General features: G+C 42.7%; 1 pseudogene; it reads right to left on the minus strand.

Annotated features, from left to right (window-relative positions):
- Positions 1 to 13,511: 13,511 nt before the first annotated feature.
- LOC118620191 lies at positions 13,512 to 22,495 on the minus strand (annotated as a pseudogene).

Raw genomic sequence — 22,495 nt, forward strand, 5'->3', positions numbered from 1 at the left:
GGTTTTTTTCTGATTTCACATTTAGTTAATACTTTTTATGCTGTAATATTTTAAATTAAAATTGTCAGTCTGGCATGTGACCTATACTATTGATAAATCTTTACTTTGTGATAAGTAAGTTTGAAGAAATTCTATTACTCTGTATTTTATACAGAAATTTTCCAACTAGTGTATTGAACTTAAAGCTTTTCTGTTAGTTCTAGCAAATAGGGGCTTTTCTACCTCATTCTTTGAGAATTGCTGGGGTTTCCCATTGAGAAAAGAATGAAGTTGCCTCTGGAACTTCGTAACTCCAGCGTTTCTCCCTCCCCTCTCCCCAGGCTTAGGGATTTTCTGTTAGCCATCCCTGTCCTCACTTGCTAATCAGCTGCAAGTTTCTATTAAAAGGTAGAAACCTGGCCCTGGCTGGTGTTGGCTCAGCTGCTTAGGTGTAGTCCTGTGCACTGAAAGGTTTTGGGTTCAATTCCTGGTCAGGGCACATGCTGGGGTTGCGGGTTTAATCCCCCATAGGGGGCGTGCAGAAGGCAGCCGATCAGTGGTTCACTCTCACTTGATGTTTCTCTTTCCCTCCCTTCCTCTCTCTCTAAAAATCAGTCTTAAAAATCTTTTTTATTTATTTTTATTTTTTAATCCTCACCTGAGGATATTTTTTCGATTTATCTTCAGATAGAGAGGGAGGGAGGGGAACAGAGGGAAAGGGAGAGAGAGAGAAACACCGACGTGAGAGGGACACATCGACCGGTTGCTTCCTGCACACGACCCTGACCAGGGCCAGGGACAAACTACAACTGGGGCATATGCCCTTGACCGGAACTGAACCTGCGACTCTTTGGTCCACCGGCCAACGCTCTAACCGCTGAGCCAAACTGGCCAGGGCTTAAAAATCTTCTTTAAAAAAACGTAGGGACCTGTTTTAAAAGGTATTAATTGTACTTCAAAATCATGCCACATTCTTTAAATATTACTCATTAAAACGTGAACTTATGACCAGCCAGTGTAGTTCACTGATTGAGCATCGACCCTTGCACTAAGAGGTCAGGGCACATGACCAGGTTGTGGGCCCAATCCCGGGTGGGGGGCATGCAGGAGGCAGGCAATTAATCTCTCTCATTGATGTTTCTATCTCTCTATAAAATCAAGAAAGAAAAAAAATGTATATAAATATTTTTTTTATCCTCACTCAAGGACATTTATCTTCAGATAGAGTGGGAGAGAGAGAAGGAGGAAGAGTGAGAGAGAAACATTGATGGGAGAGAGACACATCGACTGGTTGTCACCCACACGACCCCATCTGGGGCCAGGGACAAACTGCAACCGAGGTATGTGCCCTTAGTGGGAACCAAACCCAGGACTCTGGTCCTTGGGCCGACACTCTAACTGCTGAGCCAAACCTGCCAGGGCAAGAAAGAAAAAATATTTTTTAAAAATTGTACTTACACTTCATGCTTGAATTTATCCAAAGTAATTACATGTCCATCATCTTTTAAAACTTCATCTGTAGTACACAGACCCAGGGTGATTAGGGCTGTACAAGAAAGAGAAGGAAAATTTACAAAGTGAATTATTTTCAGCTAGAGAAAGTTATGGAATGACTACTATTACTTCAATTTGTATTAGACACTGACCTTGTTTGTACTGCACAAATGATATGGTGCCTTTATTTGAGGTGTCCATCATCTCAAACATAGACACAATGTTAGAGTGATCCATAAAGAAAGGAAAAGCCACACCTGTTATTTTGGCAATTCTCAGTCGCTCCAATAGAGATATTAAATACTCTCTTGGTTTATCTGTAAAAGAATAGTTTCAATTATTTCTGATATGAAATTAAAGTAAGTCACAAATGGATATAGTCATTTAACAATTATTAAATACCTATGGTTCAAGGTACTGTACTAGGCACTGGGGATATAGGCCTAACTTATGAGAAAGGCAAGATATTAAAAACTTAATTACAGCCCTGGCCAGTTTGGCTCAGCGGTTAGAGCGTTGGCCTGTGGTCCCCAGAGACCCTGGTTCGGTTCCGCTAAGGGCACGTACCTCGGTTGCAGTTTGTCCCCGGCCCTGATTGGGTTGTGCGGGTGGCAACTACTCAATGTGTCCCTTTCACGTCGATGTTTCTCTCTCTCTCTCTCTCCCTCCCTCCCACTCTAGCTGAACAAAATATCAAAAAATGTCCTCGGGTGAGGATAAAAAATAAATAAATAAATAAATAAATAAATAAATAAATAAATAAAAACTTAATTACAGCCCTGGCCCGTTTGGCTCAGCGGTTGGAGCATCAGCCTGCGGTCCGGAGAGACCCGGGTTCAGTTCCCGCTAAGGGCACGTACCTCGGTTGCAGTTTGTCCCCGGCCCTGGTTGGTTGTGCGGGTGGCAGCCACTCAATCTGTCCCTTTCACGTCGATGTTTCTCTCTCTCTCTCTCTCTCTCTCTGTTCCTCTCTCTCCCTCCCACTCTACCTGAACAAAAAATTGGAAAATGTCCTCGGGTGAGGATGATAAAAAAACAAACAAAAAAAACACAACAACAACAAAAAAACTTAATTACATATGAGTAATCTGTGCTCTATCACAGATGATTGAATAAAGAAGTCCAGAGATTAGACCTGAGCATTTTTTTCAAAAAGCTCTTCAGGTAATTCTAATATGCAGACAGTTTAAAACCAAGAAAACTGAAACAGCATGATGCAGGAAAGAAGGTGGCCAGCAGAAAGAAGGGATAAAGTAAAAATAAAGACTCTTAGATTAATATAGTCTTCCAATTAGGAAGCATAAATGTTCATTTCTAACAAAAACAGTATTTTGGGTAAATAGTCTGTCTTTCATTTAAGCAATATGAAAACAAAAAAATCAAGACCCACTTTCCAGAAATAATGCAGGTCAGTTTTGATGAAAAGAAACCAGAAGTTAAGGTGGAGCAGCCTAGATGACAAATGCCACACCTACTGCTCCATTATTATACTGTAATCCTCAACTTTACATATATACATATGTACATATACACACACATATATGTAGTTATATATAATTCTTTTCTTTAAACTTATGTCATTGAAAATTTTAGACACATATAAAAAGTAGAAACAGCCCTGGCCGGTTTGGCTCAACGGTTAGAGCGTCGGCCTGCGGTCCTGAGAGACCCGGGTTCGGTTCCCGCTAAGGGCACGTACCTCGGTTGCAGTTTGTCCCCGGCCCTGGTCGGTTGTGCGGGTGGCAGCCACTCGATGTGTCCCTTTCACATCGATGTTTCTCTCTCTCTCTCTCTGTTCCTCTCTCCTCCCCCCACTCTACCTGAACAAAAAATGGAAAAATGTCCTCGGGTGAGGATAAAAAAAAGTAGAAACATATAATGAGCCCACCACCAACTTCAACTCTTACAATTTATGGCCAGTCTTTTTTTTTTTTTTTTTTTTTTATCCTCACCTGAGGACATTTTTCCATTTTTTGTTCAGGTAGAGTGGGAGAGAGAGGAACATCGATGTGAAAGGGACACATCGAGTGGCTGCCACCCACACGACCTACCAGGGCCGGGGACAAACCACAACCAAGGTATGTGCCCTTACCAGGAACCGAACCCGGGTCTCTCTGGACTGCAGGCCAATGCTCTAACCGCTGAGCCAAACCGGCCAGGGCTGTGGCCAGTCTTTTTAACTTTTTTTTTTTAATCCTTACCCGAGGATATTTTTCCATTGATTTTCAGATAGAGTGGGGGTGGCGGCGGGGGAGAGAAACATCGATATGAGAGAGAGACATCGATTGGTTGTCTCTTTCATGACCCTAACCAGGGGGGAGGATGAATCACAACGGAGGTGAGTGCCCTTGGTTGGAATGGAACTGGAGACTCTGGTCCACGGGCCGACGCGCTAACTGCTGAGCAAAACTGGCCAGGGCAATTTGTGGCCAGTCTTATTTCACCATAATCATCCAGTTCTCCTGTCCCTGTATTATTTTGAAGTAAATCACAGCAATCATATTTCATTAATAAATATGTGAGTGTATATCTCTAAAACATAAGGTCTCTTTATTTTTAATTGAGATATAATTGATATGTAATGTTTTGTTACATTTATATATTGCAATATGATTATCATTGTAGCATTAGCTAACACCTTTATCACTTCAAATTGATTATCATTTCTTTTTTGTACTGAGAATAATATGGAATTGTCTATAATCACTATACTGTGCATTAGATCTTTAGGACTTATCTACTAGTTGCAAGTTTGTACCCTTAAACATCTCACCTATTCTCCCACCCTCTACCATTCTAAGTGATATCATACAGCATTTGTCTTTCTGTCTCTGACTTAGTATAATGACCTCAAGGTCCATGCTGTTGCAAGTGGCAGGATTTCCTTCTTTCTCATGGCTGAATAATAAATATTTCATTGTACATATATATCACATTTTCTTTAAAAAAATTTTTTTCTTTATTGATTTTTTAGAGAGAGAGGAAGGGAGAGAGAGAGAAACACTGATGAGAGAGAACATCTATTGTCTGCCTCCTGCATACCCCCCACTGGGGATCTGGCCCACATCCTGGGCATATGCCCTGACCAGGAATTGAACTGGTGGCCTCTTGGTGTGTGGGGTCAATGCTCAAACACTGAGCCATATCGGCCAGGCTCACATTTTCTTTATCTGTTCCTCCACTGACAGACATTTAATTTTTTTCCTTGACTATGCTGCAATAAACATGGGGGTGCATATATCTCTTCAATATCCTGTTTTTATTTCCTTTGTATACATACCCAGAAGTAGAATCGCTGGAGCATATGGTAGTTCTATTTTAAAAATTTATTTTTAAAGAATAGTTTATTGTCCAGCCCGTGTGGCTCAGTGGTTGAGTGCTGACCCATGCACCAAGAGGTCACCAGTTGGATTCCCAGTCAGGACACATGCCTGGGTTGTGGGCCAGATCCCCAGTGGGGAGCATGCAGGAAGTGGCCTGTCGATGTTCTCTCATTGATGTTTCTCTCTCTCTTGCCCTCTCCCTTCCTCTCTCTCTAAAATCAATAAAGGGGGGGGAGAATAGTTTATTGATTTTTAGAGAGAGAGAAACATCAATGTGCGAGCACAACATCAATCACCTGCCTCTTATACAGGCCCTACTGGGGATTAATCCTGCAACTCATGCATGTGCCCTTTGACCTCCTTGTGCACAGGACGAAGCCCAACCGAGCCACACCAGCCAGGGCTATTATAAAATTTTTGAGGAACTCCCATAATGTTTTCCATAGTGGCTGAACAAATTTAGATTCGTATCAGGATTTCCCTTTTCTCCACATTCTCATGAATATTTATCTTTGCCTTCTTGATAATAGCCATTCTAACACGTGTGAGGTGATATCTCACTGTGGTTTTGATTTGCATTTACCTCATAATTAGTGATGTTAAGCATCTTTTCATGTACCTGCTGGTCATTTGGATATCTCCTTTGGAAAAATGTCTATTTAGTTCTTCTGCCCATTTTAATTGGATTGTTTGTTTTTTGTTGTTGTTATTGAGTTGTATGAGTTTATAATATTTTGGATATTAACCCCTTATCTGATATATGGCTTGCAAGTATTTTCTCCTATTCTGTGGGTTACCTTTTAATTTTGTTGACTGTTTCTTTTGCAGTACAGAAGCTTTTAAGTTTGATGTAGTCCCAGTTGGTGATTTATGCTTTTGTTGTTTGTGCTTTGGGTGTTATCCAAAAGACATTGTCAAGACTAATGTCAAGGAGCTTTCTTCTAGGAGTTTTATGGTGTTAGGTTTTATGTTTAAGTCAGTCCATTTTGAATTAACTTTTGTGAGAGGTGTATGTGGTGTGTTATTTTGATGAAGGCTTCTTGCTGTGTGTCCTTTTGACTTCATGAGATACTATGTTTATGTATGGAGTCTATAATTTATACTCTGCCGACTTCTAAAAATTTCTTGAAAATGCTTACAACAACAACAAAAATATATATATATACACATATTAAAGATATAAACTTTTTAAAACATGAAGGGAAGACCCAAACGTAACTAAGCACCTAAGTTTCATAAATGTCAGCTGATAATGGCAATCAGTTCTTCAAGAGAAATAAACCTCAAGTTCAACATCCTTTTTTTTTTTTGTTGTTAGAGAAACATCCGTTGGTTGCCTCCCATACCCTCAGCCTAGGATTTGTGTCCTGACCAGGAATCAAACCCACAGCCTTTTGGTGTATGGAACAACACTCCAACCAATTGACCCACCCGGCCAGGGCCTCAAATTCAACATCTTTTTAAAAATTTTAATTAATCAGTTTATTTTAATTATTTTTATTAATTTGTTTTTTACAGATGTTTCTCCTTTTTGCCCCATTGAAACCCTCCTCCCTATCCACCCGCCCCATCCCCAGCTTTGTTGTCTATGTCCATTGGTTATGCATACATGCATCTAAATTCTGTGGTTTATCTCCTCCCCCACAATACCCCTCTTCTGAGGTTTGTCACTCTGTCTTAATAATAGCTACTATTTGATCATATTAGTTGGGTGGTTTTTGGCAAAGTAGGAGTGTTTAGTATTTCCATTTCCCTAAACAGGACATGGATAATTTGGGCATTTTGGACACTCCCTGCAGAGGGAGGCTGGCAAATTACAATTTTGCATCGTGGGTAGAGGACATCAACATATCATAACTTTCACTTCAACATAACATTGAAATCACCACACAAAAATTATGCAGTGTTTCAAACACTAAAGGGGTCAGAGGTGTAAAAATGGAAAGGCGTTCTCCAGACCACTATTCTATCTTACTCTACCAATTGTTTCGTTCTCTTACCAGATTAAAAACACTTTGAGGTTGGGGTAACATTGGAAACATCTGTTCCTTGCGAGGCACTGGGGTAATTCATTACTCTTCCCCACGCTTCCACGAGATCGGTACTATTACCTCCAATTCGCAGAAGAGGAGATCGAAGTTCAGGCTTTGGCCCAGTCCGGTAGTACTAAGGCGTGGAGCCAGGAGCCGGAGCCCGGAGCCTCTCCCACTCCTACGAGCACTCCCACTGCCCGACTCCTGCCGCAACCTGGCCAGTGGCAGGCACAGAGGCCGTTCAATAAGTATTTGTTCCATTGGCGGCAGAAGGACTCAAATAGCGGAAGAGTGTGTGCGTGTGAAGGTGGTGGGTTAGGTGGAGGACGCGGGTGCCGGCGCCGGCGCAGCGTGGGGAACAGCTACACCCGGAATGTCTGGGAACCGCTGCTTCTGGAGAGGCGGGTGGGGCAGAAAGCCCAGTGGTAGGCAAGTCCCTTACCTGGCTGGAAGAAGATCAGGTGGGTAGTGAGATAGTTCAGCAACTCCATAATCCGATGTTTTTCCAAATAATCCCTGGCCCGGAGCTCCCTGCTGCTGCTGCTGGCCTCCATCACGCTGCTGCGCTGTTGCTAGGCGACCAGGCAGCTCCCGACAGGCAGTTCGGCTCAGTCTCATCCGCCTGTGTGGTCACGTGGTGCGCCTGCCCAGCGCTGAGACCTGGGATGGAAACTCCGCGTAGCCCACTGAGGGGAAGCCTGGGGCGTGTGGGCATATATGGAGGCCTGAGGGAGATGGGTGCAGAGCCTCCTGTGGGCGACGCCCAGCCCGCACCCCAATCCAGGCTGAGGGTTGGGCCTGATTGTCTTCTGTGCTCAGTATTTGTGAGGCAGGTTAGTGAGAAGCTAGGAAAATTCCTTGGCAAGTAGAATAGGGAAACAGATAGTATTATAGCCAGATACTGAAGGTCACCTCCCTAGAGAGAACATCTGGGTCTCAGTTGTATTTTAACTACAGGCCCAGGAAAGCAGTAAACCAGACAAGTTATGCCTGGGCTGACCTCAGGAGTAGCTGCAGTGACCCCTTGCCCTGGCTCTGACTAATCTGTGGAGACCATGGCCCTGAAAACCCACCTGGAAAGCTAATGAATGTTCGATTGAGATCCTCCCCTGGGACCTCTCTTAAAGCTTTTAGGACCAAAGACCCTGGGAGCTCACCCTCCTGGTAGTAAGTATGCCCCCATCTTTTCCCTACTTCTCCCCCCCTTCTTCCTCCACCTGCATGCATCTCTTAGACTCTAAGGGACACCCCGAAGTTTGCAACCAGGGCAGCGTCAGTCATCCCCTGCCCCCCTGCAAACCTTCTGAACCTATCCCCAAGGCCTCCTTTTCTCTGTCCTCTTAGCCAAAGCAGCTCAGCCCAGGCTCATTCCCCAGCCTTTTCTTGTTTCACTGTCCCCAGCTTTAATAACGTCCTCTAAAATTCACCTGGATTTGTGTTGTGAAATTTTTCTATATGAAGTCAAGAACCCACAGACTATGGACCCGGCCCTAGGCAGACCTGCCCAGGGCCAGGTTCCCTTTCTGGTAACACTTGTTGATCCAATGAATGAGACCTCATGTGCTAATCACACAGGATGAACTAATAACAGAAGGAACTTGTGTAATTCTGGAAGTGTCCAGTGGAGAGTCCTAAGTAGCATTTTTGGTGTGAGCTGGCCGTAGCTCAGTGCTGGCATCGTGGCAGAAATGTTGCCTGTTTTTTTTCTACCCGATTGTGGGTCATGAGCATGCCTCCTTGGATCCTGAGCTCCAACCTCTCTGTTTGCTGCTTAACTAGACTTCATGGGCTGGTCTTACGAGCCAGAGACCATCTGATGGTAGTTTTGAGAGAGGGTAACTGACCAGGTGGGATGTGGGTGGCTAGGAGAGCCTCTACTCAGTTATTGTTATATGTGCGAAACTGATCTGTACGCTGAAACTTCTGTCCCCGTGGGCCAGCCTCTGAAGCTTGTGCCCTTACCCTTCACCAGAACAGGCACTTCAAGAAGAGGAAATGGCCACTAAATATATGAAAATATCCTCAGCCGCATTAGCAATCCTATGAACAAATTATAACTACAAAAAAAAAAAAAAGAAAGAAAGAAAGAAAGAAAAGTCATTTTACATCAACCAGACTGGTAAAAATTAGGAAGTCGAACAATTTCAAATGCTGACAAGGATATAGTGTAACAAAACAGTCAGTGATAATGGGAGCATAAATTGAAATATCCACTTTGGAAAACGATTTGTAATTATCTTGGTAATATAAACATGTTTCTACATTATGACCAAGAAACTCCATTCCTAGAGGAAATTTTGTACCAGGAAATATGTACAAGAATGTTCACAGCATCTCTTGTTCATAATAAAAAACATTGACAACAGCCCAAAGGTCATCAGAGTAGAATTAATTAAAGAATCTGTGGTGGCCCCGGGCCGGCAGCCTCCAGGATGCGCAGGGAGGGGTCACGGGCCCAAAGGGCGGGCGGAGGTGGGGGGCCCGGCCGAGCTCTGGGAGCCAGCCTCCCGGGCGCGGAACCCAGCACACTCACCTTGCCTTGCCGGAGCTCCCGGACCGGGGCGTCCAAGGCCCCGATCCTCTGGCCTGGGGCTAGGTCACGACCCCAAGAGTCTGAGTCCCCGCCGGCTCCTTTCTCCTGCCCACGGCCCCTCTGCACAACCCCGGGCTAAAGGCGGCCGAGCTGAGGCTCCGAGAGAAAGTGAGTAGGAGTGGGCCGCAGGAGATGAAGTTGCAAAACTCACCTACGGCCAGATTGACAGCATAATTTTCTGGGAATCAAGGATCAACATTGGGTTATCTCCTAAGATTAAACCTTGAAAGGCCCCTTGGAGGCTGCACAACCATCTGCACACTTGAAGATGAAAAATGGTCTTCTTTCCTCAGGGAGATCTCCCACTTCAGCTAAATCATCACAAGTAGTGAGCAGAAGAAAAAGGGACCCCTACCCTACCAGACTCATCCAGACAAATTAAATTGGTCTTTTTTTTTTTAAAGCAAGCTGCACAAGGGTGGCCAGATCACCATGCTCTGCTCTAAGCAGCTCCATCTAAGACTGCCTACCACCTATATGCAGTCGGTGCCCTGAATAAGGGTACCTGGCTGAGGCAGGCAATGGGAGCTAACATCTTTCTGTGCTCCATTCACTAAGCAGAGTGTATTGGTGCATGGCCAGGTCTCCCCAGACAGTGTGGCTCCTTCTTCTGGTTTGTACCAAGGCACCCTGTATGGGTTAGGAGCAACTAGGACCACCCCACTCCCATACACTAGTCCTCTAAAGATTCTTATGAACAATTTAGGTTTATTGTAAAAGATGAAAATATCTGACACAATTGAAATAGAACAGGTAAAGCTCCAAATATTACCATGTATATGAATTAGGTTTGTATAGATGTACATACTTATAGTTATGTTGACACACATTTCTATGTATAAGAAGTTAGCTCAACTTAAATTTGGTAAATATTTAAAATAAAATTATTTTGGGTATTGCAAAAAAGAAAAGAAAAAAGAAACTGTGGTGGAGTACCTAATCAACATTGCAGCAGTACACTGTAGCTACTTGCAACAATATGGGTGAATTTCAAAAACATTCTCTGTATTATACTGTATTAATCAATTTATATAAAGTTAAACATACAGAACTAAGCAATATATTGTTTATGTATTTAAACATATGTAGAAAATCTTAAGACAGGCAAGGGAATTACACACACAAAATTCAGCATAGTGTTTGCCTTAAAGGTGAAAAGAAAGGGAATGGGTTTATGGAAGGGCACCCCGGGGGAAATGGTAATGCAATTTTTCTTTACCTGAGTCGTGGGCACTTGTGGATTATGATAGTTTATAGTTCATATATATTTTATAATTTTAAAAGTTTACTCAGCACTCAATATTTTTAAGCAGTTAAAAAATAGAGGGTGGGAAGAGAGGCCAGAAATTCAATGCCAGGAGACTGAACCAAGCCTGAAACAGAAGGTAGTCGAGGTGCTGGGGACATTGGTGGAAATTGAATCTTCAGAAGTCAGGCCCACCTTGAGAATTCTGTGCCCCGAACGTCCAGGGGAACTAGGGAAGGAGACTTTATGGATAACGGTTGGGACACTGGTACAAGCTTAAGCAAAGAGGAGGGGCAATGCTGTGTCTTCCAAGTCTGGAGGAGGTGTTCTGTGTAGGGAAGGAACTCATTCTCTGAAGTGACTCGAAAACTGTGTGCCCCAATCTGCACCGTGGCTTAGGTTTGTCAGGAGAATATTTCAGAAGCATGTAGGAAAGTGCTTTGTACACTTCTAGCAGCAGAATCCTTTAAAGAAATCGTTAAGTGGCCCTGGCCAGTGTGGCTCAGTTGGATGAGTGTTGTCCAGTGTACTGGTTCGATTCCCAATTCTGACATATGCCCAGGTTTTGGGTTTCTTCCCCAGTGTGTGGGAGGCAACTGATCCATGTTTCTCTCTCACTTTGATGTTTCTGTCTCTCCCTCTCCCTTCCTCTCTCTCTCAAATCAATAAAAACAACAACAACAACAACAAAAAACATTAAAAAAGAAGTTGTAAGTGGAATCCCCACAGGTAGAACAGATAGAAGAGAGCAACTATGCTGGATTCACAGGGGTCCATTATCTAAGTGACGTTAGCTGTGGTTTTCTCACAGAGGCAACCTGAGTGGTCCCTGTGACAGAATTAACTGGAGACTGGGGAGCCATGGCAGAACTAAGCTGACAGAGCAGATGCATTATTCCATGGCCTGTAGACCTGAGGGCCTACTTGGACCTCTGGTTCCTGATGGGTTCTGAGGAGAATTTGAAAACTACTGATGTGGGTTGTTATTATTCTGTGTGTTTTAATCCATCCCTTGGGGACTTGCTTTCTGTTCCTTGATGTGAAGCACAAACAGCAGACCCTAAATTAAGTGCCCGCTTCTATTTTTTTTTTTTTTAAATCCTCACACGAGGATATTTTTCCATTTTTTGTACAGATAGTGTGGGAGGGAGAGAGAGTGAGAAACATCGACGTGAAGGGACACATCGAGTGGCTGCCACCCGCACGACCAACCAGGGCCGGGGACAAACTGCAACCGAAGTACGTGCCCTTAGCGGGAACCGAACCCGGGTCTCTCCGGACCGCAGGCCGACGCAGTGCCCGCTTCTAAATCATGGTCACTTAAATGCTTGACCCTTTAGGGTTGAGCAAATATGTGTGATCACTTAGGAAAGTGACTCTGCACAGCAGAAGCCAGACTGTGGCAGGGGGACTGAAATGGAGAGGGACCCCTGCAGAGGGGATAATGGCTATAGAAAACAGAAGAGGAGGACCTGAGTCACAACAAACAGAGGGTGCTGGTCATATTGTCCTGTGATTGAGTGGCCTAGGAGAAGCAAAGCAAAAAAATGTAAGGACCGGTCCTCAATGCAGGGAGAGAGACTGCGTGCTGGTGCTCTGGAGACAGTGATTTCTGCCCAGTGCTCCAAGTTCAAGACATGTGGTCTTCTCTTTGAGAACTTTACTTGCTCTCCAGGAGTTACTCAGTCCCTGAATAAATAGCCCTGATCTTTGAACCTCAAATGACACTGAAATTGTAACAGTTGAATTCACTCTGTCAATGAAATCAGCCACAGGAGAACACACTGGACCCTGCTGACATCTTCTCAAGTTGCTGATAATTTTTCTTCCAATGGCTAGCTTTGTCTGTTCAGCACTGCCTTTCATGACACACCTCAGGCAGCTAGAGTCCCAAGTTCTTCTGGAAATCATGCTAAAGAGAAATGTCCAGATGCCACCTAGTGGAGTCAGCTGTTCTCTGCTAAAGCTATCTCTTAAGCCAGTTTGGGCTTAATTCATCATCATCATGAACATCACCATCCTAATACTTCCCCCTTCTTCTTTGACTCCTAGTCCTCCATCTCATTATCACTAATCCTTTCAGTGGTTTGGGAGAGTAACTCCATTAAAAGGCATTAATGCAGTGGTTCTCAACCAGGACTGCACATGAGAACCATCTGAGTCGTCTTTTAAGACACACTGGCTTTGGCACTGTTCCAGGCCATGAAATTGAATCTCTTGTGATGGGGCCTGAATATTGGAAGTTTTATTGTTGTTGTTGGTTTGAACAGCTTTATAGAGGTATAATTAACATTTAATAAACTGTACCCATTTAAGATGTACTCTTTTTTTTATTATTTAAAATGTCTTTCTTGGGATAAATGGGGATAGAAGGAGACTTGACTTGGGGTGGTGAATACACAATATACAAATGATATATTGTAGAATTGTATACCTGAAACCTATATTATTTTATTAACCAAAGTCAACCCAATAAATTGAATAAAAATAATATATTATAAAAAGTAAAAAAATAAAATGTTTTTATTCATTTATATGGTAAATACTGTCCCCTACTAAAAAACAATGAGGTTTATCTTTCAGTTTGTCAAACTTAGCTAGAAAATTCAGTGTCTCTTTTTTATATCATGTGTTAATATGATATAGAATGCAGAATGCAAAAATCAATTTAATATGCATTATTAAATAATTTCACACATATGTAGAATCTTGGAAAAATGGTTAAAATTACAGGTGAACATTAAATGTAGACACATGAATATTCCATATACAGTACACCTATGAACTTAAGAGAAGATGTGTTTTCATTGATTTCTAGTAACCAACTTGCTTTCTGTGAATCTTTAAATACCCAATTCCAAATCTTCCAGTTCTTGAAGAAGGGCTTTCTCCTTTTGAAGTTTCTGCAACTGATATTTCCCTAGGTGTTTTCCAGTTGCTGTTTGTTCTTTCAGTTGTTCGATTGCTTTCCGTTTCTTCTTTAGGCTCTGGATTGTTTTGTCTACCTCAGGGTCTCCAGAAGTTGACTGAGAGACAGTGTTTTGTGCTGAGCTCCAATGGGCAGGAGTGGATGCCAAATCTAGACTTTTGTAACTTCTTGCTTCCTGCTTTGCAGCTTTCTTAACTTCATGTTTCATTTGATTTTTAAGGACTGTTTTTGATAATGGCGTATTTCCTGGTTGTGGTTTCATATTCTGAGGTGGTTCTAATATTGTTGTAAATAAACCTAGTTATTAATAACAGGAAGGGAGCAGGGGGAAGGCCAAATATTATAGGCATGCCATTTGTGCATCTTTGCTAGGAAGTTGCAGTTTAACACTTCCCATGTCTGTCTCTGCAGATTGATGGGGGAAGGGACTGGACAGGGGAAGAACAGAGGCATGCCCAGTAAAGTCTGGGTGAAATAGGGAAGGCACTTGCCTGTCACTCACACCTTGGAACAGGTCAATGACCAGAGTAGGTGTGGTCACACTAAGTGCAGGAAGATTTGAGATATTTGATCTCCTAAACAAAGTGGTTTGCTCTCGTGTGTGCTCTTGTGCTTTTGGGTCTCCTGGGACTCCTGTTGCAGGAAGCGTGCACTCTTGGCTCCCCTGCATTCTCCCACGTGGCCCACAGCCATGTGGACCCCCAATGGGCTAACGGACTGCAACTAGCTTGATGCTAATCCAGACCCAACTCCATTATGGAATGGAAACTTTGGACGCTGATTTTGCTTTTAGCTCTACTGAAACCCCAATTACACTTCTTCCAGGACTAGGTGAAAGGAAATGGGACTTTGGAAAACCAGGGGTGTAATTCCATTAAAATAAAGCTTTCTACCACATCTTATTCTCCCGTGGGGGCCTCTGGAAATGCTTATTCCAGCAACACCCCAAGAACCCCACTCTCACTAGCAGTGGAGAAAGACCATCCATGCTTTTCTCCAGTAACAGTTCTTCCTCATGCAGTTTGGAATTGGTGCTTGGTGTACTTCTTAAAGCTGAGGGTCTGTGGGCTGGTGCAGCTTTAGGTTCTTCACTGGGTACGTCACTTGGAACTGCTTGATAAGTTATTGTTTTTGCTGGAAATAATCCATCTGAAAACGGCTGCCAAGAAACTTGCCATAACTCTGCATCTGATGGCACATCATACTTGTGTGACACAGAGCCAGTACAGAGCCAGATCTTTGCCCATTATTAACATGCAACCTGGGAGCACACATGGCTGTTAAAATATGCTCACCATCTCGGCACCAAGCAAAATATGTGGACTCAGAAGCCACTGGTTTAGAAACATTTGTAGTTTTTAACATCCCATACTTCTATTTGTCCCCTCTTATTTTCAAATCCAGCCAGTACTAATGTATGTCCATGAAGAATGTAGTAGGCCGCATTATGAGGGCCAGTTCCAAAGTCAAACACAGGCTCACATTTCAAGTTGAGAATTGTTGCTTTGGTAGACATAAAACCGTGAACAGCACAAAACTCAGTAGACTTAGAATTCCAAACTATGTCATAAACGGGGCCACTTTTTGGTAATTGCACTTCAGCACTTTCTCCATCTGCTGCAATGCAATGTAACGTTTTGTTCCCCATACTGTAGTAGGAAGCTTCTGTCTTACCAACACCGCAGTAACGTTTTATTCCATGGCACTGTAACCTTATCCACCTTAAAGACATTTTTATTGACTAAAGCTGCATGAGATCCATCAAAGTTGGGGTACTGATACAGTCTAACAAATGAAGGTGAACCTTTACTTCCTGGAACATAAACAATCACCTTGTATGTTTGGGGTCCAGGTGGTAATACAAAATCATTCATTTTTTGCAAATTCAACTTATTTGCAATAATATTGAAATTGTTATTTTCAAAGATGTTAACATTGTTAACATTCATTGTTAACATTTCGGGCACAAATAGTTTCATCTTTGACCAGGATGGACACCAATTTTGCATCTTTTTATGGATGAAAGACTTCAAACATGTCCTAGTTTTCACATCATAAAGTTGTAGGTTGGGAGTCCGAGCCAGGCCATCTTTGGAAGTAGTGTGCGGCTGCTTCCACGTGGACAGGACAGTGTTTCTGCCACCTTTGGGAGGTCAAAGGAGGGCAGTAGTCCCTTGTTAGTGACATTGATAATATTTATTTTTTCTCCATTGCCCCAGGCAAACAAGGTCCCATCCTTTTTTAAAAAAGGATTTTTTTTTTCTTTATTGATTTTAGAGAGAGAGAAAGGGAGAGGGTGAAAGAGATAGAAACATTGATGAGAGAGAACATCGATTGGTTGCCTCCTGCATGTCCCCCACTGGGGATCAGGTCCACAACCTGGAAATGTGCCCTGACCGGGAATTGAACTGGCAACCTCTTAGTGCATGGGTCTATACTCAACCACTGAGCCACACCGGCCGGGCAAAGGTCCCATCCTTAATAAAGAGAAACAAGCCAAGCAGAGAAAGACAAATATCACATGATCTCACTTATTTGTGGAATATAATGAACATAACAGTCTGAGGAATTGGGTAGACCCAGAGACATGGAAGTAGGGTAAGACTGACAACCCTCAGAAGAGGGGGTGGTCGGGGGAAGGAAGAGATAAACCACGGAACTTATATGCATGTATGCATAACCTATGGACACGGACAACAAAGCTGGGTATGGGGTGGGGGGGATGGGGAGGAGGGTGTCAATGGGGAAAAAAAGGAGAAACATCTGTAACAAAAATAAATTAATAAAAAAATATTAAAAAATAAATAAAGGGATATACTTTGCAATTTTTCTCAGATTACCTTGGAAACACTGTGCTTTCTGTAAAATATGGTGAACCATTCACCATGTACAGTCCTTCTGATCCTTGGACTGGTAGGAGTGCGTGGATAGAACCATCTTGTCCCAGAAATTAAGGTGTACTCTTGATGTATGTATATATCCATAAAATCATCACTGCATTCAAGATAAGGAACATATCCATCACATCCAAAATTTCCCGGTGTCCGTTTCTATTTCCTCCCTCTCACTCCTACCTAACCCTGTACCCCCCACCACCACTATCACCAAGCAACTACTGACCAGATATCTTTAACTATAGATTAGTTTAGATTTTCTATAAATGGAATCATATAGTATGTACAATATTTTTGGGTCTGGTGTCTTTCACTCAACGTAATTGTTTTTGACATTCACTCATGTTGTTGTGTGTATCAATATTTTATTCCTCTTTTTTTGCTGAGTAAGACTCCATGGTATGGATACTCCACAATTTGCTTATCCATTTACCCGTTGATGGACATCTGTGTTGTTTTCAGTTTGGAGCTTTTACAAATAAGTCTGCTATGAACATTTGTGTACAGATCTTTGTGTGGAAAATGATTTCATTTCTCTTGTGTAGATACCTAGGAGTAAGGTGACAGGATCATATGGCAGGTGTATGTTTAACTATTTAAGAAACTGCCAAACTGTTTCCCAAAGTTGCTGCACCATTGTACATCCCCAAACCGGTGGTTGTTAAGGGCTTTACAGGTGATCCTAGTGGAAAGCCAGGACTGACGCCCTGCATTATGTCAAGGTGAGAGCTGGGCTGAGAGTCTGGCGAAATTGTTGATCAGAGGTTTAGGAACCCCCAACTCATGCTTGGTGTTACAGTGCCCCAGTGCGCCTCAACCCAGGACACACTCTTGGGGAGCCTTTAAAAACTATGGTGTTTGCCCGGCCGATATGGCTCAGTGATTGAGTGTCGACCCATGCACTGAGAGGTCACTGGTTCGAATCCTGGTCAGGGCATGTTCCTGTGTTTCAGGCTCGATCCCCAGTGGGGGACGTGCAGGAGGCAGCTGATTGATGTTTCTATCTATCTCTCCCTCTCCCTTCCTCTCTCTCTAAAAAGCAATAAAAACATTTTTTAAAATTATGTCTGCCCCTTCACCCTCTGGAGAGTCTGATGTAATGGCTCTGGTGGCAGGGTTCCAGAAAGAAGGGATGCCATCTCAGGCATCACAACATTTTAACAGCTTCCTTGGTGGTTCTGTAGCATAGTGTGACCAACTGTCCTGGTTTGCCCAGGATCATGGGGAAGGGAGTTTTGGTGCCGTGAAACTTGCAATAATAAAACTGGGAAAGTCCCAGATCAACCTAACACTTGGTCACTCTGTGAACCACTAGCATAAAGAGTTCGGGCTTTGGTATATGATAGGCTTGTCAATCTGCCTGTTGACCTTGAAGTTATAGCTCAGGGTCAGTGTGTAGGTTTGGGGGGAGCATGTATAAAAGGGAAAGAGGTGCATGGGTGGCCAGAACAGACTGTGAGCTGATCCCCTCTTTCCATTCTCTGTTTCAAACAGAGACAATTCAGAGATGCCTTAGCTAAGTGTTTTGGTTGTTGTTAAAAAGGTGGGGAAAAATATGAAGTGCTTTATTTTTTTCAGAGAAAATATATGGTGAGGCAGTGTATCGTAGTGGCCTCAAGAACCAGACTGCTTCACATTATTACTATTTTTTTTAAATTCGAGGATATTTTTTCATCTATTTTCAGATAGAGGATGAGGGAGGGAGGGAGGGGGAGAGAGAGAGAGAGAGAAACATTGATATGAGAGAGACACATTGATTGGTTGCCTCCCACACCACCCTGGCCAGGGCCGGAGACCGAACCACAACCGAGGCATGTGCCATTGACCGGAACTGAACCCTCGACTCTTTGGTCTGAGGGCTGATACTCTAACTGCTGAGCCAAACTGGGCCAGACTGCCTCACTTTACTTTATTAAAAATAATTTTTTTTCTTTATTGATTTTAGATAATGAGGGAGACATAGAAACACTGATGAGAGAGAACATCAATTGGCTGACCCCTGCACGCCCCCCACTGGAGATTTGGCCCACAACCTAGACATGTGCCCTGACTGGGAATCGAACCAGCGACCTCTTGGTACATGGGTTGATGCTCAACCATTGAGCCACACCAGCTGGCCCAGACTGGCTTGCTCTAGAAGCCAGTTTTACCACTGGTCATTTATAACTATGTGATCTTGGGCAAAACACCTAAATTCTTTGCCTCAGTTTTCTCATGAATATGGTGGCGATAATATATCTACCTCACAAGGGATGTCTTGAAGTCAGAGTGAGTTAATATATGTAAAGCTTTTAAAAATAAATGGTGCTGGGCATGTATTAAGTGCTACATAAGTGTTTGCTATTAATATCTTTAAAATGAGAAGAAGGGAGAAATCATGACTAAATACAGTCTATAACCTGTGTCCACAGGATGTCCTACTTGGTTTCTTATTGAAAGATTTTTTGGGGTAATATTTCAGATTTTGTGTTGCAGCTTTAAAAAACTACAGATTCTTAGTTCTGTGTGGCAATTTAGTAGGAACTAAAGGTGTATCTAGTAAACAGTTAAGTCCTTACTTAATGTTTTTGCTAGGCTCTATGACTTTAAGCAAAAAGACATATAACGAAACCAATTTTCCTGCAAGCTAATTGTGATAAACAAGAGTTAAGTTTCTATGGCACCTCATTAATGTTATAAGGAAATGATATTGAATGAAACAATGTTATTTGAGGACCTTCTGTACACTTAATGTTCTTGTGACAATCATAAGGGAGACATAAGTTTGGAACCTGATAATTTTATTTTCTCCAAGTTGTTTTACTGGTGAGCTGTATTTTAGAGTTTTGTTTTTTAAAAAGACTAGAAGACAGTGCAGTAGGACACAGTACACATCAGTCTGTGTTAGGTAGGGCTAACCAGGAGCCTGTTTTAGCTTTCGGCTGTGGTTCAACAGGCACACAGGGTTCTGAGGAACTCAAGCCTTGAAAGCTGCCTGCCAGTTCCGGGGACATGGTGACATCTCACCCTCGGAGGTGGTGCCGGATCCACTCAGAGGCAATGTCCAGCTTTTCCTAAAAAGGCAAACATGCGAAAAACATTTTAAAATGCTAACTTAAATCCATTTTACAAAACATGAAAATGTAGAAAATATCAAGTGGCCACAGTACAAAGGATGGCAGGAGAAGATGGGAATAATGGATCTGTGCTATAGTACCCTCTTTACAACACTTTATTAACTTAAAAAAATTCTGAAACAGTTTAAGACTCACAAGAAGTTTCAAAATGGTATGAAGAGTTTCCATGTGCCTTTCCGCTCTTCCCAATGAGACTATCTTACATAACCATGTACCACCATCATTGTCAAACTAGCAAATCAACATTGACATACTGGTACTAAATTAGGTATGGGCCTCATTTGGATTTCACCAGTTTTTACATGAATACTTTTTTTTCTTGTTCTGTTTCATTTTTTTAAATTATGTTTTTATTGATTTCTTTAGAGAGAGAGGAAGGGAGAGAGAGATAGAAACATCCATGTGAGAGAGAAACATCAATTGGCTGCCTCCTGCACACCCCCTACTGGGGATCAAGCCCACAACCCAGGTTTGTGCCCTGACCAGGAATCAAACCAGGACCTCTCAGTCCATGGGATGATGCTCAATCCACTGAATCATACCAGCCAGCAATTTTTTTCTTTAATCCTCACCCAAGGATATTTTCCCATTTATTTTCAGTTAGAGGGAGAGGGAGAGAGATAGAGAAGCATCGATGTGAGAGATATACATTGATTGATTGCCTCCCACCCGATCCTGACCAGGGCCAGGGATCGAACCACAACCAAGGTACCTGCCCTTGACTGGAATTGAACCCGAGACTCTTTGGTCCATGAGCCGATGCTCTAACCACTGAGCAAACCGCCCAGGGCCCTGTTCTGTTTCACTTTTGAGGCTACTTCTGTATTTCAGAATATCTTATGAACTGAGTCTAAATTTAGCTTCCATCACGGTGAATAGGCATGTTTACACTTTTATTTGGTCCACCAAATTAAAGCCCAGAACAAAATTTATGAACAACATTGTTTGAGCTTCCTAAATTATTTGTATACTAGATGACCTCAGATGATTTCCTATTTACACAATTTACCCCAGGAGTCAAGGACCCTTTGACTCCAAAGGGTCTTGAAGTCAGAGTGAGTTAATATATATAAAGCTTTTAAAAATAAATGGTGCTAGGCGTGTATTAAGTGCTTTATGGTAGTAGTAAAGGAGGCTTCCCCACTTCCAAGTTGTGTGATCTTGACCAAATTACTTGAATTCCCTAAATTTTGCTATTCTCATCTGTAAAACGAGGGTAATAATCTCACTTACCTCGTGCAGTTATTACAAGGATTATATTAGAAAATAGGTGAAACATAATAATGTTATTAGTTTACTATTACTATTATTACTACTGCTGCCATCACTCCCATCACCACCAGTACCACTGAAACCACCACCAGGGGACTGTCCTCTCAGTCGCTTTCTTGATGTTAGAGGAGAGCAGATGTTGCTTAGAGCTGGGAGTCTGCTCTGGGTACAGCCAGAAATCTTTACTCTTCCAGCAGTTGGCAGATGACAAGTCCAACGGAGTGGTTTCTCCTGGCTGGGGTGATGGCCAGGTGCATACAATCTAGTCTTCCCTGGCTGAAACTGAGAAAGCATTTCCAAAAATACTACTACCACCGTGAAATCTATGGGTTTTGTGAGTTGTCCTGCAACCTAGTCACCCTTGAATGGAAGAATATATTAGGTTCCAAATGAAACATTTGGAGCACAGCCCACTGAGTGGGGATTGCTTATACAAGAAAGATAGATAATTGCTTGCATATTATTTTTGAAACTAAGACATCCACTTTCCCCTGATGCTCTTTTCAAGCAGAAATAAATTTAAAAGAAAAATAAACAGCAGTAAAAAATTTTTGGTTTGAATGATGGTCATTTCCAAGTGATAACAAAATTCTCCTTATTGACCTTTCTAGTGGATTAAATTATTTCATGTAGTTTAGCATGAATTAATATAGTATTGCTGGGCATGTCTGCTGGAGTTGGCTGGCCCAGGCTCACCAGCATTAGTGTTGTGTGTCTCTTCCTCCTTTGCATTCAGCAAGATCATGCTGGTAGCTTGAAGTTGGCCGTGGTGGGGGTATTAACATAACAGAAATCAATGAATGCTTCCCAGTTACACTCAAAACTAGATGTTCCACATTTACCAGCATACCACTGACTCCAGTTTTTATTTTATTTTATTATTTTTATCCTCACCTGAGGACATTTTTTCATTTTTTGTTCAGATAGAGCAGGAGGGAGAGAGAGGAAGAGAGAGGGAGAGGGGGGGGGGAGAAACATCGACGTGAAAGGTATACATCGAGTGGCTGCCACCCGCACGACCCAACCAGGGCCGGGACAAACTGCAACTGAGGTCCATGCCCTTAGCAGAAACTGAACCCGGGTCTCTCTGGACTGCAAGTTGACACTCTAACCGCTGAGCCAAACCGGCCAGGGCTGACTCCAGTTTTTAATTCAACACACATTTATTATGCCAACTGAACACCCACCACTATTTTAGGAACCATATAGCATTGAACAAAACAGCCCCTTGGAACTTTATGGGGGCTCCTAAAGATAAAATCCAGTCAAAGGAAACATGAGCTATACATGGTTTTGGATGTAAAGCCCCCAAATGCCAGTGTACTCCTATGAAGAAAGATTGCATCTAAAGCTATTCCATTTTTTTTTTTTTATCCTCACCCAAGCACATTTTTTCATTTTTTGTTCAGATAGAGTGGGAGGGAGAGAGAGGAAGAGAGAGAGAGAGAAACATCGACGTGAAAGGGACACATCGAGTGGCTGCCACCCACACAACCCAACCAGGGCCAGGGACAAATTGCAACCAAGATATGTGCCCTTACCGGGAACCGAACCCCGGTCTCTCTGGACCACAGGCTGACGCTTTAACCACTGAGCAAAACCGGCCATGGCGCCAT

Source organism: Molossus molossus, unplaced genomic scaffold (assembly GCF_014108415.1).
Source record: "Molossus molossus isolate mMolMol1 unplaced genomic scaffold, mMolMol1.p scaffold_m16_p_7, whole genome shotgun sequence".
NCBI classification, from domain to species: Eukaryota; Metazoa; Chordata; class Mammalia; order Chiroptera; family Molossidae; genus Molossus; species Molossus molossus.